General features: G+C 41.7%; 1 protein-coding gene across 5 annotated transcripts in view; it reads right to left on the bottom strand.

The window, feature by feature from the left end:
- Positions 1-14,617, bottom strand: part of FAM13C (family with sequence similarity 13 member C) — a 116,611-nt gene that overhangs the window by 82,920 nt on the left and 19,074 nt on the right. The gene's annotated exons all lie outside the window — the stretch shown is intronic.

The following is a 14,617-nucleotide window of genomic DNA, read 5'->3' as shown; positions in this document are numbered from 1 at the left end:
GAGAGGCAAGATTAGCCTCCTTGGGTGTTGTGACTACCCAAAAATCTATGTACCTCCCTCCAGGAATCCTCACATTTCTGCTCCCGCCCCACTGAGGAGTTAGGCCTTGTACAGGCCTCCAACTCTCCCATTCACTCCAATTGCAACACATCATTGAGTCTACAGAAGGCCCCAAACAGGAGGAAGCTTGAAGGAAAGCAGAAGGCAAACAGATTCTGGTCATGATCACTTTGCTTTACTCCCTAAAGCATGAGTATCTCAAACTACCATGCCCAGGCCCTGAAAAGAGCTTACTTACCCTGACCTTTGAACCAGCCTGATCCCTCAAGGTGTGTGAAGCATCTGGCTTGATCATTATGACTCCTGGGATTCAGGAAAAGGTCATCCCTTCAGCTTTATGGCCTTCCTGGGTTTCTGACTACATTCATTCATCATTCAAATATGCAGTTCCTATTAGGGGCTACATTCTGTGCTCTTCCTAGTTCCCGCCCTCAAGGAGCTCAGTCTAGCAGTGGCAGTGGTGGTGGTGACACAAACCACACACAGAGGCAATTACAATATAGTGTGATCAACGCTACAGTAGAATAAAGGTAAGTGTGAGACGCCCTGGGAACATAGAGCAATGACACCAAACCTAGCTCATGAGAGAAGCATCACTGAAGTGGCCTAAAGGATGAAGCAGAGAGATGGAGAGACAGAATGTATCAGGGCAAACATGTGTAAGCGAGAGCATGGCGTGTTCAGGGAACTCAGGGCGGTTGACTCTGCTTGGGGTTAGAGTCAAACACAGGTGGGGACAGTGAGCAACGAGGCAGGCAAGGCCCAGGTAGGAGCCAGATCATTTGAGCCCCCTAAGTCTTGAAGAGTCTGGGCTTCATTCTGACAGCAATGGCATCACTGAATATTATAAGTAAGACATTTAGATTTGCACTCGAGGAAGATCATCTGCAGCCTGTGAGGCAAATGGATTAGAAGGTGAGGCAGCAGAGTGAAGGAGGGAGGACAGTTAGACAATTAGAGCACCCAAGCAAGAGACGACTGTCACTTGGCACTACAGAGGTGGTAGTCAGAATGGAGAAAACTAATTGGCTTAAAAGATATTAAAGAGGTGGTAACAATAGGCCTGGTGACTGACAGGATGTGGTTGAATGAGAAAGAGGAAGGACTGAAGATGATGCTCAATCCTTAGCTTGGAAAATGGGATGAATGATATTGCCGCTCCCTGAGATGGAGACAGAATGAGAAACAGTGTTCAGAGAGAGTTGGGTATTAGTGCCCACAAGGCATCAAGTAGACAATGATAAATAGATGGGCTGGAGTCCCAGAGACAGATCAGGGCTGGGAATAAATATTTGGGAATGAGCGTGAAGTGACTAAAACTACAAGTGGTATAACACCATTCAGCATGTGCAGAGAGAGAATAGAAAATCTAGACGAGAACCCTGAGAAACACCAATACTTATGGAAAGCAAGCCACAAAATAGCATATATAGTAAGAGCCCATGGGGAGAGGAGGAAGGAAAGATCAAATATGTGTGTGTGTGTGTGTGTGTGTGTGTGTAAGTGTACTTTTTTTGTGGGACATGTAAACTTTATAAACTACTCTATTGCTTGAATTGTTTAATGAGTATGTATTACTTTTATAATTTAAAATAAGAATATTTAATTTTGAAAATATTTAAGATATAGGCAGATGCAAAGAAGATTGAGAAAGAGACACCAAAAAAATGCAGAGGAAAGGATTCTTATTGCCCGACCCTACTTAGGTCTGATTTCAATGGAATGCTAAAAGATTTTAACTCCGTGTGGAAAATCAGGGTAAAGCAATAAAAGAAATATTAAATATTAGCAAAAGTGTACTCAACAATATGACTTCTGTCTGATGTTATAATGTTCTTTAAATGGGTACCACTGTTCCTTACAGTCTACTTAGGTTAAATTTTAATAAAGACATACAATTTTCATCAGCAAGGAATCAAAAATCACAACCAAATGGGACAACTGGAGCAGTAAGTCAGCACCTGTTAATGCGGCAGCATAAGCTTCAGCCTTCCTACAGAGCCGTCATATCCACAGTGCAGAGGCACGAAGGAAAGGCAAAATGGCGCCTTCATCAAGTCTATAGTCTCGTCTCAGCCACACGGCCTCTCGAGCCTATTGCAGAAGCTCGTCACTTATTTTGACTTTAAAAGATTACTATAATTTTAAGAATCAGAAGTGCTAATTTCTGTGATTTTAATACAAATTAAATATTTACATATATTTTAAATAATCCCCCTTTGAGTTGAGATTTATGCTCCTTTAAATACCTCTTACTATAGAGCATTACCTTCCCAGGAAAAACTGCCTTTTATTCCCCTTTTTGCTGAGAAAGTGAACAGCCTGTTGATATGGAATCTCTACCATGTTATTTTCTGAAATCATGAAACTATGTCTATTATTCTGTGCTTTCAAATATCCCTCAATGTTTCAGTTCACAAGCTCCCTTGTTTATTTTATTTAGTTTAGCAAGAATCCAATTACTCTTCTATTCCCAAACCAGTCACGAGAAAAGTCCAAAATTACCATCACAAAAATGACCCCAGCTCCTCAAGCTTCTCCACTAATGTCAAGCCCAAGGAGAATTAGGGATCCTCAAACTCAGAGAAAGCTCCACATTCAATGAGTAGGCAGGCAAAGGGGGCATTTCGATTCCAGTTATTAATAAACTCTGTGGTTCCTTGGTGGCTACTTACTCAAACACTTCCTGAATACCTTCTACAGTGCCAGGGACAGTTTTCGCTGTGGGACTACAGTGGCATCATCACTCAGGAAAACAACCACCAAGAAAAAGAAGAAAAAAGTTCTAGGTTTTTCTAAGTCAATGCAGATTCTTGCCCCTTTCCCACCTTCTGTAGTAATAATGGATGATCAAATCAACAAGCCTACAAGCACAACAAGATGTGAAACATCTTCTGAGGAGATCCCTCTGCACCCTGACCTCCCCTCAACTCACAGCCTTTGCTCTCTCAATGAAGTTTCCTCATTCCAGGGATGCATGCCTTCCTCCCATCTTATTTATATCCTGTCAGTTCAGGCGGCTACAACACAAATACCATAGACTGTGTGGCTTAAACAACAGAAGTTTCTTTCTCACACTTCTGGAGGCTGGGAAGTCCAAGATAAGAGGTCAGCCAATTCAGTTCCTAGAGAGGGCTCTCATCCTGGCTTACAGATGGATGCCTTCTTGCTGTATCCTTACATGGCAGAGAGGAAGCAGGCTCTCTTGTCTCTTCTTATGAGAGCACTAATCCATCTCCCCAAGGCCCTATCTCCAAATACTATCACACTGGGGACCAGGGTTTCAACATATGAATTTTGGGGGTACACAAACATGCAGTCCATACTCACAGATCCCCCACAAATCTTATCTTGTCCAATGACATGAGGCCATATCAACAGTTCTGTTTCTCTCCTTCTGAACTGTCCTCTCATTCTCCGTGTGTTTAATCCTGTACAGCCTTGTTTTGCAGTATATGCAGAATCTGTGTGCTTGGCTTATATCCACCAAGGAAACATGTTCGCACGCCAAGGGAGGAGGTTTTCCTTGCATTTCTTTCACTCTCTCAAAGCGCTTCAGCACCTTACAAAATATCTGTTGATTCATTCAGTCAGTCACAACATGTCCACTGAGAGTCAGTGTCTGACACTGAGGAACAGTGTTTTGTGGATTTGGGAAACTTAACCCCCCCCGCCCCCCCAACACACACACATATACACACTTCCACAACATAAAAACTCCAAAGATTGGGACTAATTTAAGGGAAATGCCAGTCTGAATTTCTAGAAAGTAGGAACCACAAAATATATTTACTGAAACGCCAATTTCTCATTGCTTGCATGCTCATTTCTGTCACTGGAATGAGGCTAAGAGAATTTGGCCTAGGGAAGGGCCTTGAACAGCTGTTTTGCTGAATAAATAAGAAACTAACAGCAGCTTGCATTTGCAGTATGTAAACTTTTCAGACTGCTTTCCCATCCATTAGCATAACTTATCGAGACTGTTTCTTAAATGAGGGCATCTAAGTACTTGGAAAGAATCAGAGTTTTATGTGTTTCTCTTATCTACATTATTATTATGTCTAACAATTTTTCATAGATGATGGTCATGTAAAATTCAACCCAGACTTTTTCTTGCAAATTCTGAACAAACGGAAAACTTTAGATCTTCCTATAAAACACTGAACTCATCCAAGTGCTGAACAAACCACGGCATTAGACAAGGGTGTTTCACAGCTTTCAACACCGGACTCTAAACATGTTTCTGGATTAATAAGGCACACGTGTCTTTCTGTTGAACCCGTCATTGAGGATTTTAAGGAATGTCTAACTGTTCTCACAAAATGTGGAGCAGTTAACATAAAGGAGAATCATGTCTCCTTTTAAAGATTTTGTGGAAGCATCCACTCTCTCCCATCTTTAAAACATGATCCTGGTTTTGGTTTTTTTCTTTTGAAGGAGGTTGTAGAAAGCAGTGGAAGGAGGATGGGAAATAATATTATCTCAGAAACCGGGAATGCCTAGATGGATTTTCATTTCACAGAAACTTATTTTAAAAAGTATTTTATAACTGGAATTAAAATAAACTGAGGTAAAAATGGAATACTATGTACCACACTATCTCAAATTAAGTTAACAGCAGTAAGAAAGTAAATCCTGACAAGAAAATTATTCTCAGATATCTAAAGAGAATAGTCATATCAAAAATAGTGGTATCTTGTGAATGCCTAACATTGACTTGCATTATGGCTTCTCATGCATTTTAACAGTAGTAAAAGATGCAAGTCTTTGATGTTAGGTCCCCTGGGTTATACCCCAGCTACTAGACTTCCGGGGAATGCCACAAAGCTGCAAAATATTAGCTCCATCTTAAAAGATCTCCATCTACAATGTCAGCACAAACCAGGATCAACTCTCCAGAGGCCAAGCCTTGTCTTATCAAAGGCCACACAAACAACCTCTATGTCTAATTTCCCAGTTAACAGTGATTAGTATTATTTAGCTCTGTCTTTTATCAGATTCTTCAGCCACAAGTAGATTATATAAAGTTTTGTCTCCATTTAGAAAGGATGCTCCTTTTACACAGTCAGTTTAGATGACACATGTGGATTGAATTGAGTATTCCAAGTAACCCATGAAAAACTTTTTATGTGGACCTTGGAAGAGTCTTAGAAGGCTCTGTTAGACCCAAATACTAATTGTAGCACCACTCATGCTGAGGAAGTTTTTCATTTGGAAACCCAGCAATCATCTGGAATGAAGAAAAAGCTTAACACTTGGAACATCTGAACTCAAAAACATTTGGAGCTCGACAAGTATCTGGCGTCTCAAACCCAAAAGCCACAGCTCCCGCCTCCAAACTAGTTTCCATAGAACTTCAAGAAACTGGAAATGCTGAAGAGAGACAGGATTCCACCAAGAGAAGGATGATGAGAATAACCGAAGAAAGCGCATAGGAGGCAATTCTGCAAACCAGATCACATCACTTTTTAAGTTAAGCTATCTCCCAGCTCTCCCTTGCCTGCACTGGGGTCATGTCCCCAGGGATAGGAATGGCAGGCATTAGGTGCTGTGCCAGGGGAATGCAAGCCCATAAGATACACATTGGAATGAAAGCCCCATGAGGGCCATGCTGTCACTGGACTCATTCTTCTTAATATCACATGGAGATTCTCAGTAAATATTTGTTGAATGACGAGTTATTAACATGGCATCATTTCTTGGGACATCAAATTTAGGTGAAGATTTAGGGGGAGGAAACCTGTTTCCATTAAAATAAATACATCAATAAACTGCAGCATTCTTAAGACTCCTTAAGATGACATGCATGTACCAGTCAGGATTCTTAGCATCAAACAACAAAAACGAACTCTAACTAATTTAGCAAAGAACGAATTTATTGGGAAGCTTACAAAATAACCCAAAGGGCTGGAGAACCAGATATGGGTCTACAAAGCCAAAACTGAGCTCAGAACTGGTCCAGTGTGGACACTTCTGCTACCATTGAGCACTCTGCATCTCTGATGCCGCCGACCCTAAGATCATTCTGTTATTATTTTATTTTTTAAGGAAAAAAGTAGACAATGCTGCTTATCAAACTCTATCACAACACTGATTGTAAGGAACACTCTGATTTCAGCGATATTAAAATGTTGGGAATATGAGAATTACAGGATTGATGAAAAGTGGTCACTTCTGCAGCATCCATCGCTCGTACCACACACTCACGACAGGCACCACCACCACCACACACAGCCCAGGTCTTGTCTCTTGCTGCACCCACTCCCACCCCAGGTTGTGCCCGTGTCGTAGCTGAAAGAGAGCCTGGAAAAGCAAATACTGGCATTTTCAGCTTCTATCGTGGAAAAAAAGAGGCTGCTTTTTTCCCTCTTGTGGGAAATTCTCCAAGCACGAGAACAGAGTTCAGATGCTGGGCAGCCAAAATAGAATGACAAATATCCCCTATAGGGAGATTTCAAAGAAACTCCCTCTTATGGTAAAAGTTCAGTCTCCTCTGCGGTTAGGACTTAGAAACCTAGAAAAATGTTTGAGAAGCACAGAACAGGAAAACTCCTTAGAACAGAATCCAAGGTCCTTATCATCCAGCCCCTGCAAACTGTTCCAGTCTAGTTTCCATCACCCCACCCTTTGCAAACCCAGCAGTCCAGGGATGACAAATTAGGTGGCAGCTCTTGAATTGCCATTATCACTCATGTCTTCACTCACGGTGTGTTCCCTCATATGAGAAGGTCTCTCTCCCCCAATTCTTCTCTGCTTAAATCACTCTCATTGCACAACTTAGACGAAAAATCACCTCTCGTGGGAACTCCTCCACATAGCCCCATCTTTGTGACCTCTTGGCACTTTATACATATCTCCATTGTTGAAGGAAGAGGTCCCCACTCAATATCTGAATAAAAAGCTGAATCTACTGCTTGCTAAGCAAGGGAGAGCTGCATTTTAACAGACATTCTCCCTAAGCAAAGCAGAGAGAGCTGATCTTATATAGGGTTTGGAGACCCTTTGAGTTCAGGGGCTGAGAGACTTCCAGAAGCTGGAATATTTAGGCATTAGCTGACCTTTAGGAGCATCAGCAAAGCTGGAGTGAGAATGTGGTTGACTGGCTGACTTGCAGAAATGTGCTCGCTAGAGTTCAGCTGTTGCTGACTGTCTGGCTTTCCAACTATGTGTGTTGGTGGGGTGTGGGGGCTGCTGTTACTGATCGGCTAGCTTACAGCAGCATGAATAATTGCTGTTGTAGATCCATTTAAAAAGGTATAAAAACAGGTTTTGAAGGTTATTGATAACCATGGCCACAGAACAATCAGTCTTTTCCTAAAAGGGTAGGAACTTTTCATTCTCACTATTATGACAATATATTAGGATGTGATAACCATACTAATAGGCAACATTCTAACGTTTATTGAGCTCTTACTATGGACAGGGCATTACAGTAAGTACTTTACAAGGATTATCTCATTTAATCCTCTGAACAACATTACAGGTGGGTACTGTTATCCTTCAGTTCACAGATGGGTAATCTTAGAGGCCTCCCTGGGATCCACGTGCAAACAGAAAGACAACAGAACCTGCACTCTTAATCAGTGCACGCTGAGGACCTGCTGACTGCTGTTGCTGTCTCCCCCAGTGCTAATACACCCCCCTCAAGCACAGGCACCAGCTCTCCTCTCTCTTCGTGCCCACAGCCACATTGGTTCAGGGCTTCTCATGCAGAGGCACCTCAAATTCACTGTTAGAGCAAGAAAGAGAGGATCCTGAACCTCTCCATTAGTGCAAGGCCTGATCTAAAGGTCAAAAGCTCTGCATCTTGCCATCCAACCATGGCCAAAGTCAACAATAAAACCAACACCCTATACAAACTGTCAACTACATCTGTTATTTTAAGAAAGCCAGGCCTTAAAATAATATATTCCACTTGGTTTCTAATGACTTTGTAGCTATTTCTTCACCTTTGATGCAACTACTGAGACTAAAAGATTGGTTATTAACCTGCCTCAGCATCCCCACAATGGCAAGGTTATAGTAGCCTAAAAACAAAAACAGAGAAACATCAGGAGCATAAAACCAACCACTGACTATTTTGTCACTTTCTGCTCATGTGCATACACCCAAACAGGACTGCCCTAATCACAACTCCTCAAGAAAAGCACTCCCGTATCGCCTAAAAAAATGAAGTCATATAAAATATATCAAACCACATCTGTGACCAGAAACCAGGCAAGGAAAGGGTTAATGAAAATCTGATCCGTAGCTAAACATAGTCTGTCAAATGCTTTCCAGACAAGGAGAAAACGACTGTTTTTCAGAAGTTGATGTCCTCGTTTTTGCAGATGTTGCCATCCTACAGTGAAACTTACATGGTTGCAGCAGGACCCCTGCAAATTGCTCCAGCTCTAAGTGTCCAAAAGTTACCTTGGACCTGTTATGCAATGGCATGTTGCACTGAGCTGGTTATGTAACAGCACTGAACTTGTCATGCAATGGCCTGCACATGCGCCCTGATTAGGCCCAATTGTTACACAGTTGTAACATAACCTCTGCACCCCGGTGTATAAAATCTCCAGCTGCACTAAACTGGGCAGGGAGCGGGGAGCACTGCTTTGGGAGCTATCCCTGGGGTTCTCCATTGCTTGTGCAAGCAATAAACCTTTTTTCTTCACCCACTTCAGCCTTGGTTGTGCTTTTCACCTCCACACTCACCAGGAGATGGACCCACTGAGTTCGGTTACACATCCAAAACACAGCTCTCACCCAACAAAAGCCTTGTGATTAATGACAAAGATACGTCATCAGAATATCTCTATTTCCCTCCTATCACTCCTCAGGAAGTACCATGAAATCCCTCTGCAATTTACTCCTTTATGAAAAATTATATATTCTTATTATCCCAACAAATGAGAGGAATGTTCAAGCCTTCCTTCTCCTGAGCCCAGCCAGGCCTTATCCTCCAAAGCCCTGGACACATTCAAACTCTGTGGTGACCTATTTGGTGTGTGTATTGGGAGACCCACATGTTTAATCCACCTTCCAAATCAAGAAAAAGCATAAACCAATTTTAATACAACCATGAAAATAAGTAATACCTAGTAACACCACTCAGTTAGTCATTCAACTTGTGTGGCCTTGAGCAAGTTACTTAACTTCTCTGTGCCTCAGTTTCCTCATCTGTAAAAAGGAACAAGAGAACCAGCACCTTGTAGGGTAGTTGTGAGAATTAAATGAATTATTATATATAAAGTACTCAAGACAAGGCTATGCGCATGGTGGCTATAGCTAATAACATTTGTACTGTATACTTGACAGCTGCTGAGAGCAGATCTTAAACGTTCTCACACAGACACACACACACAAAAACAGTTAACTATGTGAGGGGATGGATGTGTTAATTATCTTGATCTTGGTAATCATTCCACAATGTATATCTATACTAAATCATCATGTTGTACACTTTAAATGAATACAATTATATTTGTCAATTATTCCTCAATAAAGTTAAAATAAAGACAAGTCTTTGCAAGGTCATTACCACAGAAGTAATATTTTCATAATTATTACAGCCTCCAGGTATGACCTAGAAGGTCTGAACCAGGGCTACAGTAGTAATATAGACAAGGAAAAAACACCTGGGAGAGAGATTCTGGGTTCGAATGTGAAAGTCTTCAACTCATCTAGCCATGTCTAAAAGGCAAATAGGATCAACATGGTGCTAAACAGCTGCACGGATAGTGGATACTTTAGCGTACATCCAGAAACCGCCAAACATCCGACTGCTTCGTGTAATGAACTGCTTGGCCTCCTCCCTTGCTCCCCCCCTAGAAGAGGCCATCTGACCCTTGGCTTGTGTTAAGGTTCAGCTCTACCAGGATCTGGGGCCGATTCCATGCTCTGTCAAAGGAAAGGGAAGGCAGCGTGGGTAATGCAGCCACAGATCTGTCGTGCTGCAACTGCCACCCGGAAGTTTTACTCAGAGTGTCTGCCTTGTTCCTGTCCCGGAGTCCCCACTGAAGTAACTGGATCCCAGTCGTAACACCCTACACCCACATGTCTCTGCCCTGCCAGTCTGCTTAGTGCCCCACATCCTCCTGGACGGGAATCCCATTCAGCTCTTGCCAGTTCCCCTGGGGCATCGAGAAGCTAGCCATACACAGTCTGGCTTCAGGAAGACCCTTGCATTGGTTTCCTAGGGCTTCTGTCACAAATTACCATAACTTGATGGTTTAAAACAACAGAAATTTATTCTCTCATGGTTATGGAGGCCAGAAGTCTGAAATCAAGGTGTCAGCAGGGTCATGCTCTCTCCAAAGGCTCCAGGGAAGAATCCTTCATGGCCGTTTCCAGGTCTAAGAGGCTCCTGGCATTCCATGGCTTGTGGCACATGGCCTCTTTCTTCCCTGCGTGTCTCTGTGTCCTCTCCTCTTCTTAAGGACACCAGTCATTGGCTTTAGGGCCCACCCTAAATCCACAATGATCTCATCTGAATTCTTACCTTAATTACATCTGCAATGATCGTATTTCCAAATAAGGTCACAGTCTGAGGTTCCAAGTGGACATGAATTTTGGGGAGACACTATCCAACCCATTATACTCCTCAACTTACAAGAGAGAAAGCGGAAGCCCTCTCTGGAACGTTCAGTCCAGCATCAGTAATGAAACACCGTGTTACTGAGCCTGAACTGAGAAATCAAGCAAAACTGACGGATGGTTTTGCCCAGGAAGGAATTATTAGTGAAAATGACAGTTTGGGAAGTGAAAGAAAAAGCCAGGTCAGTGTGTAGGGTGGGTCTTCTTTGAAAAAAATGTAGGTCTCAAAATCACTAAAGCTATAAAAGTTGACATTAAAATCTTCATTTAGAAATAAGGAGACAGAGGATAATTTGTACATGTCTTAAAGACACGTTTCTTAGTCTTGTTTGCAATGGAAAAACCTTCTAAGCTCTGAGATAAATCACATTTAGCAATTAGCTCACAAGTAAGAGGAAGCCAAAATAAACCAACTTCAAAAGGACCCTAGTCAATGACAAAAAGGTGTTCAGAGGTACGGCATCGCAATCAGACATTTAATAAATTTTAGATGTGTCATTTCTGAAATTCTAACCAAAGAATGAAAATTTTAATGACAGGAAAATAAAATAATGCTCAAGGACAGTTGAAGCTACTGCTTTTTCTGATTTAAAAAAACCCTTCAAAATAGCATCTGCAAAGACTTTCATTACTTTGTGTATTAGAATTTTATCTCCACTGCCCAGAAACTAGATCCCTGTCTCTTTTCCAGCACCAGCTCCCTCCTGCCCGCTCATCCTGTTGCCTCCATCGAGCCCACCTCAGTTTCTGCAGAGTTGATCATCTCCTGAGAGACTGTCTGCTTAGGCCCCTCGCTTGCCACTAAACCCTGGAGAACACAAGGCTGTGTCAGCTACCCGAGAGCTCGCCAGATCTGTAGCCTGTACATGGCCCATGGATGCCTCTGACATCCAGACCCTGGTTCCTCCAGACTCTTCATCGCATTAAGAACAAGTCACTAAGTTCTCGTCCTGTTTTTTAGCATAAGGTGGAAGGGAAATAGCTACAGATTTAATAGGGTGTTAGGTTTTGGTCTTTTCTCTATTTCCATCTCTATGTTTCACATCAGGTAGAAAAGGTTTCAGCTGTCAAAGTGTTTATAAGAAACCAGTAAAAAATAAATAAAATAAAAACAGAAGGAGCCTTAAATCACTAGGGTTTGCCTGTTTTTTATTTAGAGCTAAATTAATTCGGTCTTTTGTTCAATCTTCTTGTCTTTCAGGGAGAGCAACGTCTGGGTCTTCAGAGGACCAAGCTCTCCCAGTTTCTAAATCAAATGTCAGTTTGAATACAGCTGAGAAGGCAGTCGGCAAAGACAGGGAGAAACTGACAGAGGGAAGAGGTGGGAGGGAACGACGCCCTCCCATGAATCCACAAGAACAACAGTCAACGATCTTCCCCTGGTGGCTGTTAAATCCCGTAGGTCATACCTTCAGTACAGTCAGTGTCTTCTGGATTAAAACACTAAAAGCCAGCCACTGCCCTCACCACACTGGCATACTGAGTAAGAGCGCTTTAAGCCTTGACAGTATCCCTTTGGTTATTCAATGTTAGTTATAGCTGAAAAGCCTAAAAATCTAATGTTGGGAAACCCTTTCCTACTGGAAATTTCCCTGGTGCACAGCAACATTACCAAGCCAAGCAATCATAATATTGTAGTTCAGGGTATTAAGGAACAAAAGAAGCGGCGCTGACATCTTTGTTTCTTCAAGAAATCCCCTAATTGTGGCTATAGCTTATTAAGCAGTAAAGTTGCAGAGGGCTCAGCTATAAAAATATATATATATAAATTCATAACATAACCAAGCAGGCTTTGTTGGGTGGGAAGGGAAAATTCCACCGTGACTGAAAGACCACCGGTTACCTGTGCCTGGAGGCAACTACATAATAAAATAAGGATTAGAAGAGTAAAGCCATCCTTGCGCACAACACAAGCCTCAGTCTAGAGCAGCAGTTTTCAAAGCAGCAATCCTCTCTCTGACTGCTTATCTCCAGTAGGATTAATGCTCAAAACACGGTGCTATTGTTCTGTCTGTGTCTGGCACCAGTTACGTCATTTTCGATCATTTTAACACAGAAACTGGCTTGTGAAAGTCAACTTTCCTATTGACTTGATGATGGTCACTGCTCATGGCAAGTAGGGTCCAGTGGGATAAATGGTCTGCAGATTTTGAGAGCAGATTTTTCAATCTTTTTCGCACTTCTATCCAATTTTTAAGGCTTTATCATCTCATGAGAGTAGGTTGCTTTTTCCAGGATGTTCCATGCTATTTGGACACTAAAGATGTAAAATAATACTACAATAAGCCTCCTAGACAGGCAGAGGCTGCTGACTTCCCTTCCTATGCCTTCTTTAACTACCCTAGAAAGAGTGAAGTGAAAAACAAAATCCTGACACTCTCAGGCTACATGGGTGCGACTGGTTACGCCTACCTTGGAGGAGAAAGTGAGTGAGGTTGGATGTTCATGCCATTCATTCTTTTTTTTTTTTTAAAGATTGGCCCTGAGCTAACATCTGTTGTGAATCTTCTTTTTTTTTCTTCTTCTTCTCCCCGAAATCCTACAGTACATAGTTGTATATTCTAGTTGTAGGTCCTTCTAGTTGTGCTATGTGGGATGCCACCTCAGCACGGCTTGATGAGTAGTGCTAGGTCCGTGCCCAGGATCCAAACCAGCGAAACCCTGGGCTGCCGAAGTGGAGCATGTGAACTTAATCTCTTGACCATGGGGCGGGACCATGCCATTCATTCCTGATATGGTCGCCAGATTAAGTAAATAAAAACACGTGATGTCTGGTTACATTTGAATTTCAAATAAACAATGAGTAACTTTGTAGTATAAGCATATCCCACGTAGATATTTGCTTGTTCGAAACTCCCATTCCTTTTGAAAACAATATCTACATGGGACATACTTACACTACAAAATTATTCATTGTTTATCAAAAATTCAAATGTAACTAGGCATCCCATATTTTATCTGGCAACTACATCTCGTAAAATATGAAGCCTAAAATTGTAGGCTTGAGGTTGACATGTTATGTCTCAGTCCCAAAGTAATATTTAACCATGTTCGATAAAGTTTAGATTGGCGATTCTTAGTTACCCGAAATGTCGGTTCATTATGTTTCTGCTATCCAGACTTCCCAAACAGCTTCGCTTCCAAGCTCCAAAACAGTCTGGCTAAGTCCTTGCTAAGCTGTTTTCTTTGCCGAAAGAACACCCTGCTCTTGGATAAATATCCCCAAGTACATGAGGATGTGAATTTGCATATCTGTGTGTATGTAGAAACCCAGATCCCACATCTGACAATATTCAAATCATCAAATCCACTTTCTATAGGACGTGTTATTTTTGGATCAAATTTTAAAATGCCTCTTAATCACAGCACTACAGGTTTAGTTGGCATAACCCAAAGTCACTACAATCTTCTGGCAAGAGTAAGACCCCAATTAATCCTAAATAAAATAAAATTAATGAACTCTGAAGTTTCATTTAGCAACAGAGAAGAAATCAATAACTAAACCTACTTCTTTTTTCCTGATAATAATGAAGCAGATGTTTCACTCAAGAGATACTTATACAAAACTCGAATTTTTGTTCAAAACAGAAATATAACAGCAGGTATATCCTTTGGTGATAATTAATTAGCCTAATTAACCTAATTAATTTTCTTTTTCTTCTGCTAGTCCTTGACATTAATAACATTAATACTTCAGTATTGTGAAGGCCTAGAAGAGGAAAGACCAATTCTTCATTCTTTGGGTTATACTGCTAGTCTGAGCAGAAGATGTGGAAGTCATTAGTGCTGCTGGTCAGCAATTCATTCTCTCCCTTAGGACACATTGCAGGATTGTACTCCTAGTCCCTTGTGTTCTGGGATTGTGCTTATAAGGGAAGCATGTGACCAGCTCTGGCCAATTAGTAGAGAATGGAAACACCGTTTGTTGCTTCAGGCCTGGAGCTTCTAATTATTGGTGCAGAACCCTTCAGAGCTC

This window comes from Equus quagga, chromosome 2 (assembly GCF_021613505.1).
Source record: "Equus quagga isolate Etosha38 chromosome 2, UCLA_HA_Equagga_1.0, whole genome shotgun sequence".
NCBI lineage: Eukaryota > Metazoa > Chordata > Mammalia > Perissodactyla > Equidae > Equus > Equus quagga.
Note: the sequence above shows the minus strand (reverse complement) of the source record. Positions and strands in the feature narration are given on the sequence as shown.